At 42.2% G+C, this 16,348-nt stretch overlaps 1 protein-coding gene across 1 annotated transcript in view; it reads right to left on the minus strand.

Annotated features, from left to right (window-relative positions):
• kcnh2b (potassium voltage-gated channel, subfamily H (eag-related), member 2b) overlaps positions 1-16,348 on the minus strand; it is a 271,728-nt gene that overhangs the window by 172,629 nt on the left and 82,751 nt on the right. The gene's annotated exons all lie outside the window — the stretch shown is intronic.

The raw sequence follows: 16,348 nt of genomic DNA on the forward strand, positions 1-16,348 counted from the left end.
AAGGAAAAAATAATGTGCACATTTCCACGAGAGAAATCCCACGCCTGATTCTATCCTAGCCTGCTTTTTACATCCAACACAAAAACTGCAGTCGTGGTGCTTTCGATTGTACTCAGAACTCGGAAATTCTGCCTTCTGAATAGGAAGATGTAGGTAACACCAGACTGCAGATGAGCTGCATACAGGGCTGGACTGGGACAGAAAATTGGCCCGGGCATTTTGACTGACCGGCCCACCATTATAGGAAAAATCATAAAGCCTTTGAATGAAAACAAACACTGTTGTGACAGTGATGTACACTGTTCTGATGGTATATATGCATCAATCTATCAATCGTTTGTTGTAAGACTCAGATAATTATTTTTGTAAAAGTGAGACATTTTAAATGAGAATAAGAAAGTATTTCCTTGTGCCCCCCTTTCCCCGTTATTGCCCTACATCATAGGTGTCAAACTCTGGCCCGTGGGCCAAATTTGGCCCGCAGCCTAATTACATTTGGCCCGTGAAGCCATACCAAATTACTATTAGAGCTGGCCTGCTGGTATTATACAGCTAATATATATATTGTTTAGTATTAAGGTTTGCTTGTTCCATATTCAGTTTTTCAGCAAAACTTGTTTGAGTCCATAAGAAAAGATTCATCTTATATCTGGAGGAAGATTTTTTTCAATAAATATTAATGTTAGCCCGCGACTTTGTTCCAGTTTTGAATTTTGGCCCACTGTGTATTTGAGTTTGACACCCCTGCCCTACCTGCCCCCCTGGCAACACTTTGCTAGACCCGCCCCTGCACAGTTACCAGCTGTCAGCTGCTTAGAAAAGGATCCTGGTGTTATTTGTCTCTCAGAAACAGTTCATAACTTCCCTTCAACTCATTCATGTCACCTAAAAGGTAAACCTGTTTCTCCATCACCTGTTCAGCTCTGATGATTCAGTAAGGACATCTCCTGGTTTCATCTTCATGTTTCCCTCTCACCAGATAACCAAACCATATCATGACCAGCAGCTTTACAGCTGAGGCTCCAGCAAACATCAGCTGATACTAGAAATTAATATTAAATCAATTCTAACAACAGCTGATCAAGCTTAAACGTGCTGCTGTTGTTTAGCGCGACATCCGCTGGTTTCCTCTTTCTGGCGCAAAGTGGGCGATAAACAAACAAGAGAGAAAAGCCGATCAGCTGATCACTGATCAGTTTCATGATTGAAGTAGCAACAGGAGAGAGAGGGGAGAGAATGAGAGAAGAAGAGGCAGCTGTGCAGCGTAAACACAGAATAACTCCAGTTTTGTGTCTTTTTCATTGTAGCTGAAGTCCGGGACAAACTGTTCTTTTTCACCTCAATACGAAACGCGTAATATTTTCTCTGAATACGAGATGATTCCGTTTTTTACGGGACGGTTGGCAACTCTACTAACTAACCGTATGAACAAAATAAAGTTCAACATCAGTAACATAGCACCACCCAGCTGTATAGAAACTCCGTCATGCTAGCTAGCACGCAGTACGAAAAAGTCAGCATAACGAAAATAAACTCCACCTAAACTTGGTTTATATTTGACCCAGAGAGACTGCAGGTTATAACTTCTTACCTGAAGTTCAGTTCACCTGACACTCGGACCAGCAGCTGCTGTGGTCAGCAGCTCTGGGTAGCGACCAACAGAAGATACAAGCAGCAAAAAGGAGCCTTCACCAAAGGCTGTCTCTCCTGAGCGATCAGGTGAGGAGTCCAGTCCTCTGGGAGGCATTCAGAGTACAGGCACTGCTCCCCAACAGGTGTTTGGGCTTCTAACAGGCGAGGTGTTACAGACTAGTAGGAGAAGGCCCACAGACATGAAAATCTATACTTCTTCAACCACTGTATTTGTTTAACAAGTTTGTAAAATTGCAGAGTAATGCATGGAGAGTTGGCATGTTTGAACTCTCAGGCTTCCAATAACATACACCCACAGTACGCACGAGTGTTTTTCACTGCGTCACCTCTCCATGCGCTGCTCTGTTTGCTTTAATACCACAGACTTCCAAGAAGAAGAAGCTGAAGTCTCCACTGTGGAAGTCAGAAACAGGGCTGGATATATTTCAGTGTATGTGAAATGAAGGAAGAACGAGACTTCAGCAGAGGTGTTGGGAATAATTACAATGGGACACAAATTGCTCAGGGTTTAACTTTCAGTAAGTGACAGGACACCGTGGTCGATTACAGAGCAATTACATACTCTCCACTTCTTCTCTGGTTTGTACAGCTCTCACTAACATGTGGAATAAACAGTAAATGATGAATATATATGTATATATGTGGAGTTTCTTCACACCTGCTTTACCCTTTCCTTTTTCAACTGATCACACTGGTATAAAAGCCTAAGCCTAATATTGGGTAGCAGGATGATGATGTATATTTTAGGGCAACCTTTCTCCATCTACCAGGTGAAGGAGCGGACTGAGGGGATGAGATGTGCTGAGCCTGGTGCAAGCTGAAGGTGAAAGCCAGTCATCCCGAACTGTACAATTAAATCAGAACAGCAGCATGAATGGGCCGCTCCCCTGGAGGGCAAGAGATAAAGAAGGGTGGCCGCTCCGCTGGGGAAAAAGGCTTTATGGTTTACGGAGGTCTTACTGACTCACAGAGAAGCAGACAGTCTCACTGCCTGACAGGCCCACCCTTCCCTCACCTTTAGCAGTCCCACCGTGCTTCACCTGTCACAAAACTTTGATGAAACAATTCTCCAGAAGAATATCTCACCATGTACCAAACAGGCTTAGCAAATAGAACAGCAGCGCTGACATTTGAGACTGAAATGATTCAGCTGTTTTGGTTTATACCTTGGTTGTGTTTGGGACACTGACAGGTGTCGACACTACAGCACATTATGCTTCTTTTAAGTTACGTCTTCTTTCAAGTCATTATGATTAAGTCTGCTGATGATGATGATGATGATGCCTTGTAATGTAAATCAGGGGTGGGCAACTCCAGGCCTCGAGGGCCGGTGTCCTGCAGGCTTTAGATGTGTCCTTGATCCAACACAGCTGATTCAAATGGCTGAATGACCTCCTCAACATGTCCTGAAGTTCTCCAGAATCCTGGTAATGAACTGATTCACGTGTGCTGACCCAGGCTGAGCTCTAAGACCTGCAGGACACCGGCCCTCGAGGCCTGGAGTTCCCCACCCTTGATGTAAAGGCTCCACTGAGGGCTCGTACATGGTTTTCAGCCTGAGCCTTCCTTCTGATATAATCATATTTAGTCCTGTCCATTCTGGTCAGTCCCAACGAAAATGTGTGCTACTATCTTTAAATCATACATTATAGGGAGAACAACAGCACTGAGAATGTGAATACTTACTGATACACTTGATGTAAGTACAGTGGGGCAAAAAAGTATTTAGTCAGCCATCGATTGTGCAAGTTCCCCCACCTAAAATGATGACAGAGGTCAGTAATTTGCACCAGAGGTACACTTCAACTGTGAGAGACAGAATGTGAAAAAAAAAATCCATGAATCCACATGGTAGGATTTGTAAAGAATTTATTCGTAAATCAGGGTGGAAAATAAGTATTTGGTCAATAACAAAAATACAACTCAATACTTTGTAACATAACCTTTGTTGGCAATAACAGAGGTCAAACGTTTACTATAGGTCTTTACCAGGTTTGCACACACAGTAGCTGGTATTTTGGCCCATTCCTCCATGCAGATCTTCTCGAGAGCAGTGATGTTTTGGGGCTGTCGCCGAGCAACACGGACTTTCAACTCCCGCCACAGATTTTCTATGGGGTTGAGGTCTGGAGACTGGCTAGGCCACTCCAGGACTTTCAAATGCTTCTTACTCCTTTGTTGCCCGGGCGGTGTGTTTTGGATCATTGTCATGTTGGAAGACCCAGCCTCGTTTCATCTTCAAAGTTCTCACTGATGGAAGGAGGTTTTGGCTCAAAATCTCACGATACATGGCCCCATTCATTCTGTCCTTAACACGGATCAGTCGTCCTGTCCCCTTGGCAGAAAAACAGCCCCATAGCATGATGTTTCCACCCCCATGCTTCACAGTAGGTATGGTGTTCTTGGGATGCAACTCGGTATTCTTCTTCCTCCAAACACGACGAGTTGAGTTTATACCAAAAAGTTCTACTTTGGTTTCATCTGACCACATGACATTCTCCCAATCCTCTGCTGTATCATCCATGTGCTCTCTGGCAAACTTCAGACGGGCCTGGACATGCACTGGCTTCAGCAGCGGAACACGTCTGGCACTGCGGGATTTGATTCCCTGCCGTTGTAGTGTGTTACTGATGGTGACCTTTGTTACTTTGGTCCCAGCTCTCTGCAGGTCATTCACCAGGTCCCCCCGTGTGGTTCTGGGATCTTTGCTCACCGTTCTCATGATCATTTTGACCCCACGGGATGAGATCTTGCGTGGAGCCCCAGATGGAGGGAGATTATCAGTGGTCTTGTATGTCTTCCATTTTCTGATGATTGCTCCCACAGTTGATTTTTTCACACCAAGCTGCTTGCCTATTGTAGATTCACTCTTCCCAGTCTGGTGCAGGTCTACAATACTTTTCCTGGTGTCCTTCGAAAGCTCTTTGGTCTTGGCCATGGCGGAGTTTGGAGTCTGACTGTTTGAGGCTGTGGACAGGTGTCTTTTATACAGATGATGAGTTCAAACAGGTGCCATTCATACAGGTAACGAGTGGGGGACAGAAAAGCTTCTTACAGAAGACGTTACAGGTCTGTGAGAGCCAGAGATTTTCCTTGTTTGAGGTGACCAAATACTTATTTTCCACCCTAATTTACGAATAAATTCTTTACAAATCCTACCATGTGAATTCATGGATTTTTTTTTCACATTCTGTCTCTCACAGTTGAAGTGTACCTCTGGTGCAAATTACTGACCTCTGTCATCATCTTAGGTGGGGGAACTTGCACAATCGGTGGCTGACTAAATACTTTTTTGCCCCACTGTATATCAGAGTTTTACACTGATGAAAACCAATTATTTATAACATATTAAATAAAAATCACAGAGTCGTCTCGTTAGTTCCCTCTTCTCATGCATTGGTCCAGCATCACCTCCCCTCTAACTTGACCCCAACTCCAACCGTAGTCAAATTCATCCAATTCAAACATCTGTGAAATTGGGTTGGAAATGAGCTTGCTGTGCTGAACGAGCTGAGGTAAAAATCGACGCGGCATTGAGCAGTGTGTTCGATGGGGCTTAACCATTGCCCGCTCATTTGCATCCCAGCACTCTGGAGAGCTGCGGTGTAGCAGATCTTACAGGAGAAGGAAAACACAAAACTGTTACTCGTTACAAAAAGGCCATGCAGTAACGCACAATCACCCCTGACATCAAAGTGTGCGTGTTAGTAACCCGTCTGCTGTTCGACTGAGACGTGTTGCATTTTTCAGACGGGATCTCTTCATGAATGGATAGTGTGAAGTGACCTGTAACGTCTCTAGGAAAACACATTATGATGCTTTGCAGTGCAATCTGCATTCTAATGTTCCTGTTCTGCTCCTCACGCTCACAGTTTAATCACAAAAACACCGGAAATCCTGTTGTCTTTGCCCTATCAGCCATCACTGCTTCCCCATTTTCAGAAGCAGTGCTTTTTACGTTCTGCTTGTTCCCAGAATGCACCAGGAGGTTTCCATTACCCCATTAAGCCTTGGTGGAGAGATAAGGCAGTGAACACACACAGGCTACAGGCTCTCCCCATGGAGGCCCTGCTGTAGTCAGGACGAGCATAAACATACACATTTGGCCTCTGCTGCCTCCTTCTCTCAGTGCGTGTGTGTGCACATGTGTGTGCACGTGTGTGTGCATGTGTGTGTCGTCCTGTGTGGTCTCTCTTTCTCTAGAGCTGTTGTTTATCTTTTTTATTGCTCCTCCTGTTGCCATGCCCTTAAGTTCTGTTTAGGTTCACACGCATGAAATCTATGTAGCCAATACTATCGCCTATACACGGTTACACTGTACAACAAGTCCAACACTTTGCTCGTTTTTCAGTGTGAAATCTGTTAAATCATAACAGAAAAGACCGGTACTCCATTTAGACTGTCAGAAAGGACAACAGACCCCACTGTCGAACAGCTTCCAGTCCTTTTTTCCCAGTTATTTTATGGCTTAATTATGCTGAGCAGTAGTGCACACGTAAATGCAAAGCTGTTGAAATGATAAAGACAAGCAATGAGAGGATAAATGTGCTCTATGAAACAGCGTGTTATGCAACAATATACTGTCTCGAGTGGATCGACTATTTCATCCAAACGCACAGTGTGGATCTTTTAACTAAGCTGGTCAAATTATATATATATATATATATATATATATATATATATATATATATATATATATATATATATATATATTGTACGATAACGACCCTACAATAATGCAGAGAAAACCCCAACAATCAGATGCCCTCCTATAACCAAGCACTTGGCGACAGTGGGAAGGAAAAACTCCCTCTTAACAGGAAGAAACCTCCGGCAGACGCAGGCTCAGGGAGGAGAAGCCTTCTGAAACGGCTGGTTGGGGGTGAGGAGAGTTAGACAGGACAAAACACAGACTGTGGAAGAGAGCCAGAGATTAGTAATGACGAATTATTAAATACAGAGCGGTGCATCAACACATGCGAGTTTTAACAAACTATATGACACATGGTGTACATAAGAGTGCTATATAACTGCATGCACGTCTCTGCGATTTAGAGGAACAAACAGACAAAGTTCAGAGACAAAGCACATTTCTGGAATAATACTGCAGCAGCCCTTTAACAGTCTGTGTCTGAGCAAACCAATACAGGCAATTATCTAACCACTGCACTCAAATTAATGTTTCAATAAAACTGCAGAATCACAGACACGTTTAGTAGGGAAGCAGAATCAAATAGCAGAGACAAAGCATTTATCAGCATGACATCCCTTCAGGCAATTTGCTTGTGTGTTTTTGTACGCGTCTATGTTTGTATGTTTAAGTTAGGCCCCCACGGCTGTGCAAAGACGTGTGTGTGTGACTGCATCTGTGTGGGTCCCCGTGGTGACTCATGGTGATAAGTGGCAGTGGGCTGCTGAGGGGCACAAATGGATGGCAAGATATGCTCCCAGACAGGAGGAGTAGAGGAGATAGATGGTGGTAAATGCCAGAGCGCAGAGGAAGATGGACATTAACTAAAGGAAGGCCTCATCATTAAGCCTTTAATGTGTGCGGTGGGAGCTTAAGAGAAGGATAAACCAGCATACAGGGGGACTGGAGGAGAGGTTGTAAAACACCAAAAGTTTCTCCAAATGAGTGTCAGAGTAAAACATTTTTCCCTGGTCACGATGAAAACTCCCAGAGGAGCGCCATTAAGGAGAAGAACATTGAAGAGGAAGGGCTAGCTATGGGGAGATGAGAAAGGACACGATAAGGTGGGAGACCCAAAGGAGTCAATATATACAGCAATTCAACAAATACCCAACTGATTCAATTATAGAGAACCATTACTGGAAGTAGTCAGGCCTGAGGTGAGCAACATCAATTTCAGAAGCCTCGCAGTAAGATGAGAAGAGACTGAAGGTGCCCTGCGGTTGGCAGCTGAGATGTATAACCGGGGAGGTGAAGTTGAATTTAAAGTTAGGAGAGGAAATACGGTTCCAAGCAAGCACATTTCCTCTTCCTGGATGCGTTACGTGTAAATTACTGAGAGGAGCACTACTGCTGGCAAGGTTGAGGATTCAATCCCAGCAGGGCCATCATTCACCAGAATATCTGATATATGTATGTTTAAGCATTTTCTCGTATTGGCCAAATAGCTTCACTCCAGTGGGTTTTCCCAAAACAGGCATAATGACCTCATTTCAAGGAGGACGGCGCTGACTGCAGCCTTTCAGGTTCAAAAGCACTATGTCTGAAATGCAATTTCAGCAGTTCAAACATTCTTGGAAACCTGAGGAAAACTCATCAGAGGTTGAAAGAGGGGATGCTGGAGGTTTTAGTAAAAAGGAGCTGATTGTTTTATAATCGAGAGGCTCATTCTAAAATGTACACGTCTACAATCCTGTGAGGAAAAATGAGAGCATCCTCACTACGTCTACAGCATTTAAGAAGGTGAGTAAAAACCAGAAACTCAATCAAATGCATTGGATTAATTGATTGGCTGTGACTGTGAGCACCTCAATAAAAGCTTTTTGAAGTTTGCAGGTCTGGAGCATTCAGATTGTGGCATTCCTAACACAATCCCACAATCTTCAGGTCTATTAAATGTTAAAGTTAATGAAATCAAGGATGAACTACCATCCAGGCTGCAGGAAAAAGCACATGAAATGTAGCTTTCCACTGATTTTCTACATGGTTTTGTTTTTATTCATCCAGATGGCTTAAAGGAGCTAAAGTCTGCATTCTGTATAGGAAGCTACAAAAGTAAAAACAGAAGACGAGGTAGCAGGTTTCTGTGACTGTTGTTGGCTGATCTCAGCAGGAGTGAGGCGATGGCCCTCTGTGACACTTTAGCTGCACACTGATTACCTGATGGATGACTGAGGAGATGGAGCTGACTGATACAGATGAGAGGTGTAATGGCTCTGACCGCGAGCCGGGGAAGCCAGCCAACAAAGACCGTATAAGATCCCGGAGGAAGCAGTTTTCACGATTACAGTCACAAACAGATGATATCACTTTAGTGTTTGAAAGTTTTTCTCATGATGGCACAAGAAGCTTCAAAAAACCCTCACAGCTACAGTACATGACACAATGGCACGGCGGTCTGCAGACCTGCAAAATGCTGCATTCATACGCTTCTCTTTGCACATTCTGAGGGAACATGGACCTCAACGGGAAGTCTTTTTATTTGAGCAACATTTTTATAACCTTCAAACGTTGCTAAACAAACTATTTATCACGCTGAACTGTACTTTCCTTTACTTCCAGGTTTAATTGTCTCTGAAAATACAGCACGTTATGCTGTAGATCTGTTTGTCTTAATGACAGAGAGTAGCCAAAAGGTTTGTAGTGTTTTGAGATTCTATTATACCTGGATGAAGGCAGGAAATGAGAACACTTGGTAAGAGGTTGACTTGCATCAGTGAGTGCATCGTTTTAGAGCAATTAACCCTCACTTGACACTCTAACTTTTACAGCTTAGGATGGATAGTTGTTTCTCCAAAGCTCATACTTGTTTGAAGGGTAAAGTGTGCTCAGGTGGGGGCAGCTGTGTGCAGACTCCATTAACTCAGAGAGATCTGTAGGACTGTCAGAGTGTCATTTCGATGGAGGCTCTTCACCTTGACCGTACAGTTCATTCCCAGGGGGCAGCAATGCTGAATCCACAGAGGTAAAATTTCTACCTCTGCCCCATCTGCTAAAATTATCCATCGTATATTCCCAGTGGCTGCTTGCTGCTTAGCACTACAGATTTCATACACAGACAGACAAGGTCAGAAGTCAAAACTCCCATTTTAATTACAGCATGTGAAAGCCGCTCTCGAGAGCTGCTTTTGTAAGCAGAAACCAGACAATCCTGAAAAGAAACACTACGAGTTTGAAAGCGCTACGTCCAGAGAAACAGAACAGACTTTTGGGAAAACAAAAGAAAGAAAGAAACAAGAATAAAAACGATCTTTTCATGTATATTTAGCTCTTAGTGTCCGGACTAGAGATGTACTGACACAGCAGCAGTTCTAATACGATGCCCCACCTTCCTGGTTTCATGTGAAACAACAACACCGGCCTACACACCTAAACAGCCTCCATGTTTCTGATGTAATAAATCAAAAACATCAACTTAAATTAAAAATCCTCAGCTCAGGATCTTTCCTCCGTATTCCTCACATGCATGTGCTGCATGCAGCTAAATGCTTCTCAACATAATGAGACTCAGAGTGTTTGAGTCATTTTAACACCGTGTGCAGTTCAGTCAAAACCTACTGCAATAGAACAGCTGTTAGAGTTGCAGATGGGAAACACCCCCAGTCTGCTGATATTTGCTGTCTTTCTTACACCACTGATGCACTTCCCTGGTGCTTGTCGCAGTATGCACAAAACCACATCGAACTTTATGGGGTTTTATACACTGGCTTCACAAACCAGGCCGCTGTCAGTGATACCAAGCTAGATTATTTTGAGACACGCTCCGATCTCGCTATTCTTTTAATATGCATTCAATGAATTACTGATTTTTAGAATAAAACATTATTTAGACAAAGTCCAAACACACAGTTGGTCCCATGTGATTAAGGCAAAAGAACAAGAGAAATAAAAACAGTTTCAAAGCCAGGTTCTTTACTGGCAAGTCAGAAATAGAAATGCTTTCATGTTGCCTCTAGATACCATACTCAAGTTACAGTTGATCCATGCTGGTAGCAAAAATAAACTTTAGAGAATGCTGCTCAGTAGCAGGTGAAATCCATCCAGTACCTGAAGTTGTGGGCGCTCAAAACAAAAACAAAAACTTGAAGACGAGACACAGGATTCCTGCCGAAACGACTGCCAAACATGGACACACACAAAGAACAAAAAACCCAGCATGCACAAACCAGGCAGCTCAGATGCCTGTTTCTCCAAGCCTGTAAGGAAAAACATGCATTGTCTCAAAGGGGGTTTGAGCACCAGCAGCAGCCTTGAAAAACAGAACAACCCTGTGAGGCATGACGATGGGATTAGAGGCGTGCGTGAGAGTTTGAACATACAGTGTCTCTCTCTGCATGAACAAGCACGCAACCACCAACTGTCACTTGTGTCAGATTCTGATCCAGCTGTAGGTAAGAGCCTGTGAGCGGGCGCTACAGCAGAGTGAGAGACAGAGCACAGTGCAGCACCCTCGACCCCTCATCGGCTGTAATCAACTGCCTGTGTGAGTGAGAGAGTGGGCATGTGCGCAGCGAGGGGAACCAAGCTGCAGTTTCCTCCTTGCAGTCCAGTGATGTGTGCCATCATTAGGAGCAGTTCCACACAAAGCTGACCCTGCTCGGGCTCTCGTTAACGGCTGGTGCACTGGCTCAGTAACCCACAAACTTGGTGTCAAGAAGCACTGTGGTGTCCAGCTGGAGCGAGGTTGTTGCACACCAGTTTGAAAGAACAGGACTGTCCATTAGACGTCAAGGGTGAACCAACGGTTAAATAAAGATAAATTCTTTGTTCTGTTCAGTCTAGGTTGGTTTCATTGTTATACAGCTCAGATATACACCATCCTTCACTGCTGCAGTATCAGTCACTGTTGTATCGCACTGTAAAACTAGCCAGCTCTGTTTCTGCACACATTAGAGCTGCGAGTTTACAGTCTTTCAGTTGTGTGGAAACTACAGTGAAGATTCAGCACTTAAAGAAGACTGATTAATCAGACAGGCTGATAAATAAGCTGAGTGTGTCTGAATGTGCACAAAGATAAAGAACATCTTCCCGCAGGCGATACGGTCTCTCAATCACACCACCACACAGTACTGACCCACACATACAGTTCTTACACACACACTGGACTTTCTGGACTTTGGTTTTGCACAACACTGGTCACTATATTTTTCATTTCCGGTTAATACTTGTACAGCTGCTGTTATTGTGTATATATTTATTTATATTTAGATTTCTTCATACATTCTTATATAGTTCTATATTGTGTATTGTGTATTTTGTTGTACAGTTATTTTATTTTCAACTTTAATTTATATATTTATCTTTATCTTATTCTTCCCAGTTAAATTTACCCTTCATTCTAATTTGTGTTGTACAGTTATTTCATTTTTAACCTTAATTTATATTCTATTCCTTCCTAGTTAAATTTACCCTTTTTAATTTTTCATATTTATTTCCTATCTTATTCATAGCCTTTTCCTTTTTTGTTTTCTTTAGGTCACGAGCAGTTGTCCAAGCATTTCACTACATATCGTACTGTGTATGACTGTGTACGTGACAAATAAAATTTGAATTTGAATTTTTGATTTGAAGGCACACACACACACACACACACACACACACACACACACACACACACACACACACACACAAATGAAATGAAAGCTTTTTTACTGTGCATCCACCAATCAGCTGTAACATTGAAACCACCTGCTTAACGTTATGAAGGTACAAACCACTCTGACCGGTTGAGGCATGGACAGCACCTGTTTTTCCAGTATGTCACACAGGTGCTTGAGCAGACGCAGGATTGAGGTCTTGAGGTCTTGGAGACAGACTCAACACCGTGAACTTCCATCTTTCTCAGAAAATCCAGAACACTTTTTAAACGGGGGCTGGGAGCCTTTTGAAAAGGGTCACTGCAGCAATATCACACTGCCACTACCAGCTCAAGTTAATCCCATGAAGCATCCTGTTTTCTTCTCACGTGCTGGTCGATATGACATTAATATAAATAAATAAATAAACCCGTATTATGCAGTAGACCAGCCTGCCATCTCATACTGGTGTACTGCTTCAATCGCCGGCAGTATTCAGGTTTTAGGCGAACAGTGCTTGAGGAATTGTTCTGAGGATCACACAACACCCCCATGGGAGCAGTGAGCCGGCTCTTTATGCTCAGATCCAAAAGTTTCTGCAGTCTCACAAGTTGTTTTTTTGCCAGTTCAGCTTTTATTTCGATTTTTTTTACATGTCGAAATGATAAAGTGAAAAAAAATAATTGTTTCATGGGTTTTACACTGCACTGGCAAAACCTCTGTCTTGAAGGTAGTAACCAATGCATAAAGGGAACACCCCACATGACCTGCTGCCTAGAAGACACCAGCCAAGCTGATCCAATTTCCAATCCAATTTGGGCTTTATTAAATTTGCTCAGATCCTTACCCTTGTCTATTTTCCTGCTTCTCCAGGCTTTAATAACTGATTTATCCCTTTTATACCTTACCCCCGCACCACTGTAGCATATTACATTATAACACAGCCAGTTTACTTGAACTATCTTATCAATCTATTTAATGTTGTCTCATTTGTTTTTACTCCCCTCAGACCTCTGTGAACATTATAGTTGTTTGTAGCAATAACAGATTTATTTTCCCAATCAATCAACTACAATAACCCCCAAGGCTATGCTCAAAGATTCACCCGAGGGCACAGAGGAATTGCCAAAAAGTAAAATACTATGTGTTTGAGTGTCTAAGTAATAAACCTGCAAGTAGACATTAAACTGTCCCAAATTATCCACCAGCAGAAGCATGCATACATGATAGATCCAAAAGTTCTATATAGTTTACATGAATTGCTCATTTGCACACCATCAACAATGGAGTTAGAGACAATTTCCCTAATCAGGACTCTGAGGCCAAACACAGGGATAAAGAGAGAAACACAATAGTGTGATAGCACTGAGGCAAATTGTGACAGCAATCAGCACTGAGATGAAAAGCTTTTGATCTAACGGGGAATCAATATCTCATAGCCCAGCTTGCAAAGTACAAAAAAGCAGCTGCCAGGAAGACTGAACACAGATATCACACTCAGCAAGAGACGCTTCAGAGTTCAAATCTTTTATTCTTTTCTCATTGGCATCAGAGGCGGAGCCAGACATTTGAAACACCTGGGGCTTAGCCCTAAAGGGTAGTATGCATGTGGGATTTTTTTTTTTTTTAGAATAGGTAGAATAGGTAGAAATGACTGAAAGATTAATTGGCTCTGTTTTGAGTTTTGTTCAAAAAAGAATGACTTCATATAGGAAAAAAATATATCACATATACAGGACACCTTAAGCTAGGTTTTTAATTAAGCAGCAAGGCAGAACAAGGTCAGGGCTGTATCAAGACACAAGGACTAAGCCCCAATTCAACCAGACCCAGAACTGATCCGGAATTAAAACAGGACTACAACAGTTCAAAATCAGGACTACTTGGGACTTAACCAAGACAGAACCAGAATCAGAACTAGATGATAGTAGCACTAAAAATCATCATAGACCTGCACTACACTTATTTTTTAATTCTACCAAAGTCCAATATTTAGATTGAGAAAAGTTTATATAATTATTTATCCTTGTTGTGCAAACAAGCTGCAAAACTTAATAAATATAGAATTTGAAAAATAACAAACCTAAAAAGAAACACTAGGTACGAGATACATGAGGACCTGTGATACGGTGATACTTCTGGTAAACAACCATGTGACTAACATGTGAGTCTCACCTGCTCTTGTTTCACCTCTCTCTGTGTGTTCCTCTCTCCTTCTTTGTGCTGACAATCATCAAATATACAGTTGAAACCAGATATTTACACACAAACACTTTTTTAATTGTAACATCAAATTAGACTAAATGTTTATTTTTTTTTAGGTTGATAAATATAAAAACATATTTGTTAACTTTAAGAGTAAAGAGAGAAACTGTCTGTGTTTCTTAATTGCAAATGGCACCAAATTGTATTCAAACTGAGCCACACTTATGGAGCTCCACAATTCTTCTCCTGGTGTTTTGTTGACATCTCTTGATGTTCCCATGTCACAGAAACAGGCTCTGTGTTTTGCCTTGTATGCATCCACAGCTGTGCCACCAGTTTACTCACATGGACTCTACGAACCAATCAGAAGCTTCTTCAGCTCAGAATGGAATCGTCTGAAGTTTCTTATTAATTAACAATAAACTTAGTGTACATGTACTCCTAAATTTGATGAAAGTGATAAAAAATAGAAGCTCTGTCTCTCTTTATTCTGACATTTAACTAATTCAAAAGATATTTCAATATTTATTTATTTTATACTGAACAACATACAAAGCATAATATATAAAATAACATCTACCTGAGTTTTTCTTTGAAAGAAGCCCCTTATGTCCATTCTTGTATATCAGTGCATTACTGAAACCGATTTATTTAGCCGTGGAGGGAAACAACTGAAAATATGAAATAAACACACATGTAAGCTGAGACTCTCTAAAGAAACAGCTTTGTTGTTGTTCGGCTTTTCATTTCGCCATTTGTTGATTCACTTGAAGAGCGAGTAACGTAATATTGGTCAAGTGATCAGTTTGATATCAATCTTTCGTGATACACCGTCATATTTACATTATTTGTACAGTACAAATGATTTGCTTTGGTACCTGGTCGAACTTCAGTTCTCCTCTGTCTGCCTGGCTGCGTTTCTCCAACAGCGCACTCGGAGGCAGCAGCTGCCCCGCCCCCCGCTTAGTGTCTGAGCTCGGATCATACCAATATCAGGGGGGATTCACGCACAGTCGTAAATTCCCACAGTGTGCACTATGTGCTTCGAATATTGTGTGTAGTTTTTGTTTTATACAGTTGTCAGCCAGGCATCTAACTATGAAAAAATTACACTCCAAAAGACCCCGGGCTTCTGACAAAACAACCCGGGCTTAAGCCCATTAAGCCATACCCCCGCTCCGCCCCTGATTGGCATCACGTCCTGCCTCGACCTGATAAACAGTCTTGCATAAAAAACCAACAAAACCAAAAACAGGTCCTTAGAGGAAGGTTTTGTATCCTGGAAGCCTGCTGTTAGCTGCAGCTATTTAGCAGTCCCATCACAAGACTCGTTCTCAGGCAGCTGAATCTAAAAAAGGCCACTGGGGTAAAGATAAAATGCAAAACCATTAAAACCACCCAGATCGAAACGCTACCAGGGAAATAACTGCCAAGGACATCACAGTTCGTCTAACTTTAGAAGGAGTGGGTGTAGCTGTGTACAAATGCTTTCTGTCACTTCTTTGCTTTAAATCTTCTACTGTCAGCTGGGCAGTTTATGTCTGCGGTTTGCCACAAAGCCCATCACAGCCACGTATCATAGAAAACACAGCAAGCCCAACTCTGCCTTTGGTGACATTTACTCATTGTAGCCATAAACCACTCAGCATACCTATTAGCCCGCTCTGTGATGCAACATTTTTCAACATGAAGTACTCTTCATAAACAATGTGCTTTTGTTATTGGTCCTAAGTCACCCTGATGTGGTTACAGACTCTTTGAGCCAATCATGGAAAGGAATAACAAAAGGTTCACCTCTGTGGGCATCGGCATAGTGACTGTTGCCATGCCAGCAGTGAGCTGCTCCCTTGCAAACCTCAGGTGCCTGTGGTCTTTGCTGTGATAACGTGCAAACGTGTGCATGTCAGTCATCCAAGTGCAACAGTAATTGGAGATTATGTATGAGAATTTCAGGAGCAAACTAGTGATGGCACGATACCATTTTTTTTATGTCCGATATCGATAACATAAATTTGGATATCTGCCGATACCGATATGAATCCGATATAGTGTTTTTTTTAATATCTTGCTGAATTTTGTATAAGTTCATGCTGAAGTTAAAAAAACCCACTAAGGCTATTCTGTTATATCTGTATGCAAAAAATACACTGCACCCAAAATATTTCAAAGTTCAGCAAAACTGATCAATCTAATGAACTTAAACCTGCTCCATCCTCCCTATTCT

The sequence above is a fragment of the Aulonocara sp. 'chitande type north' Nkhata Bay genome, linkage group LG9 (assembly GCF_057382095.1).
Source record: "Aulonocara sp. 'chitande type north' Nkhata Bay isolate Kocher_YH1m ecotype deep benthic linkage group LG9, A_spYH_male_GT1.1, whole genome shotgun sequence".
Taxonomy (NCBI): Eukaryota; Metazoa; Chordata; class Actinopteri; order Cichliformes; family Cichlidae; genus Aulonocara; species Aulonocara sp. 'chitande type north' Nkhata Bay.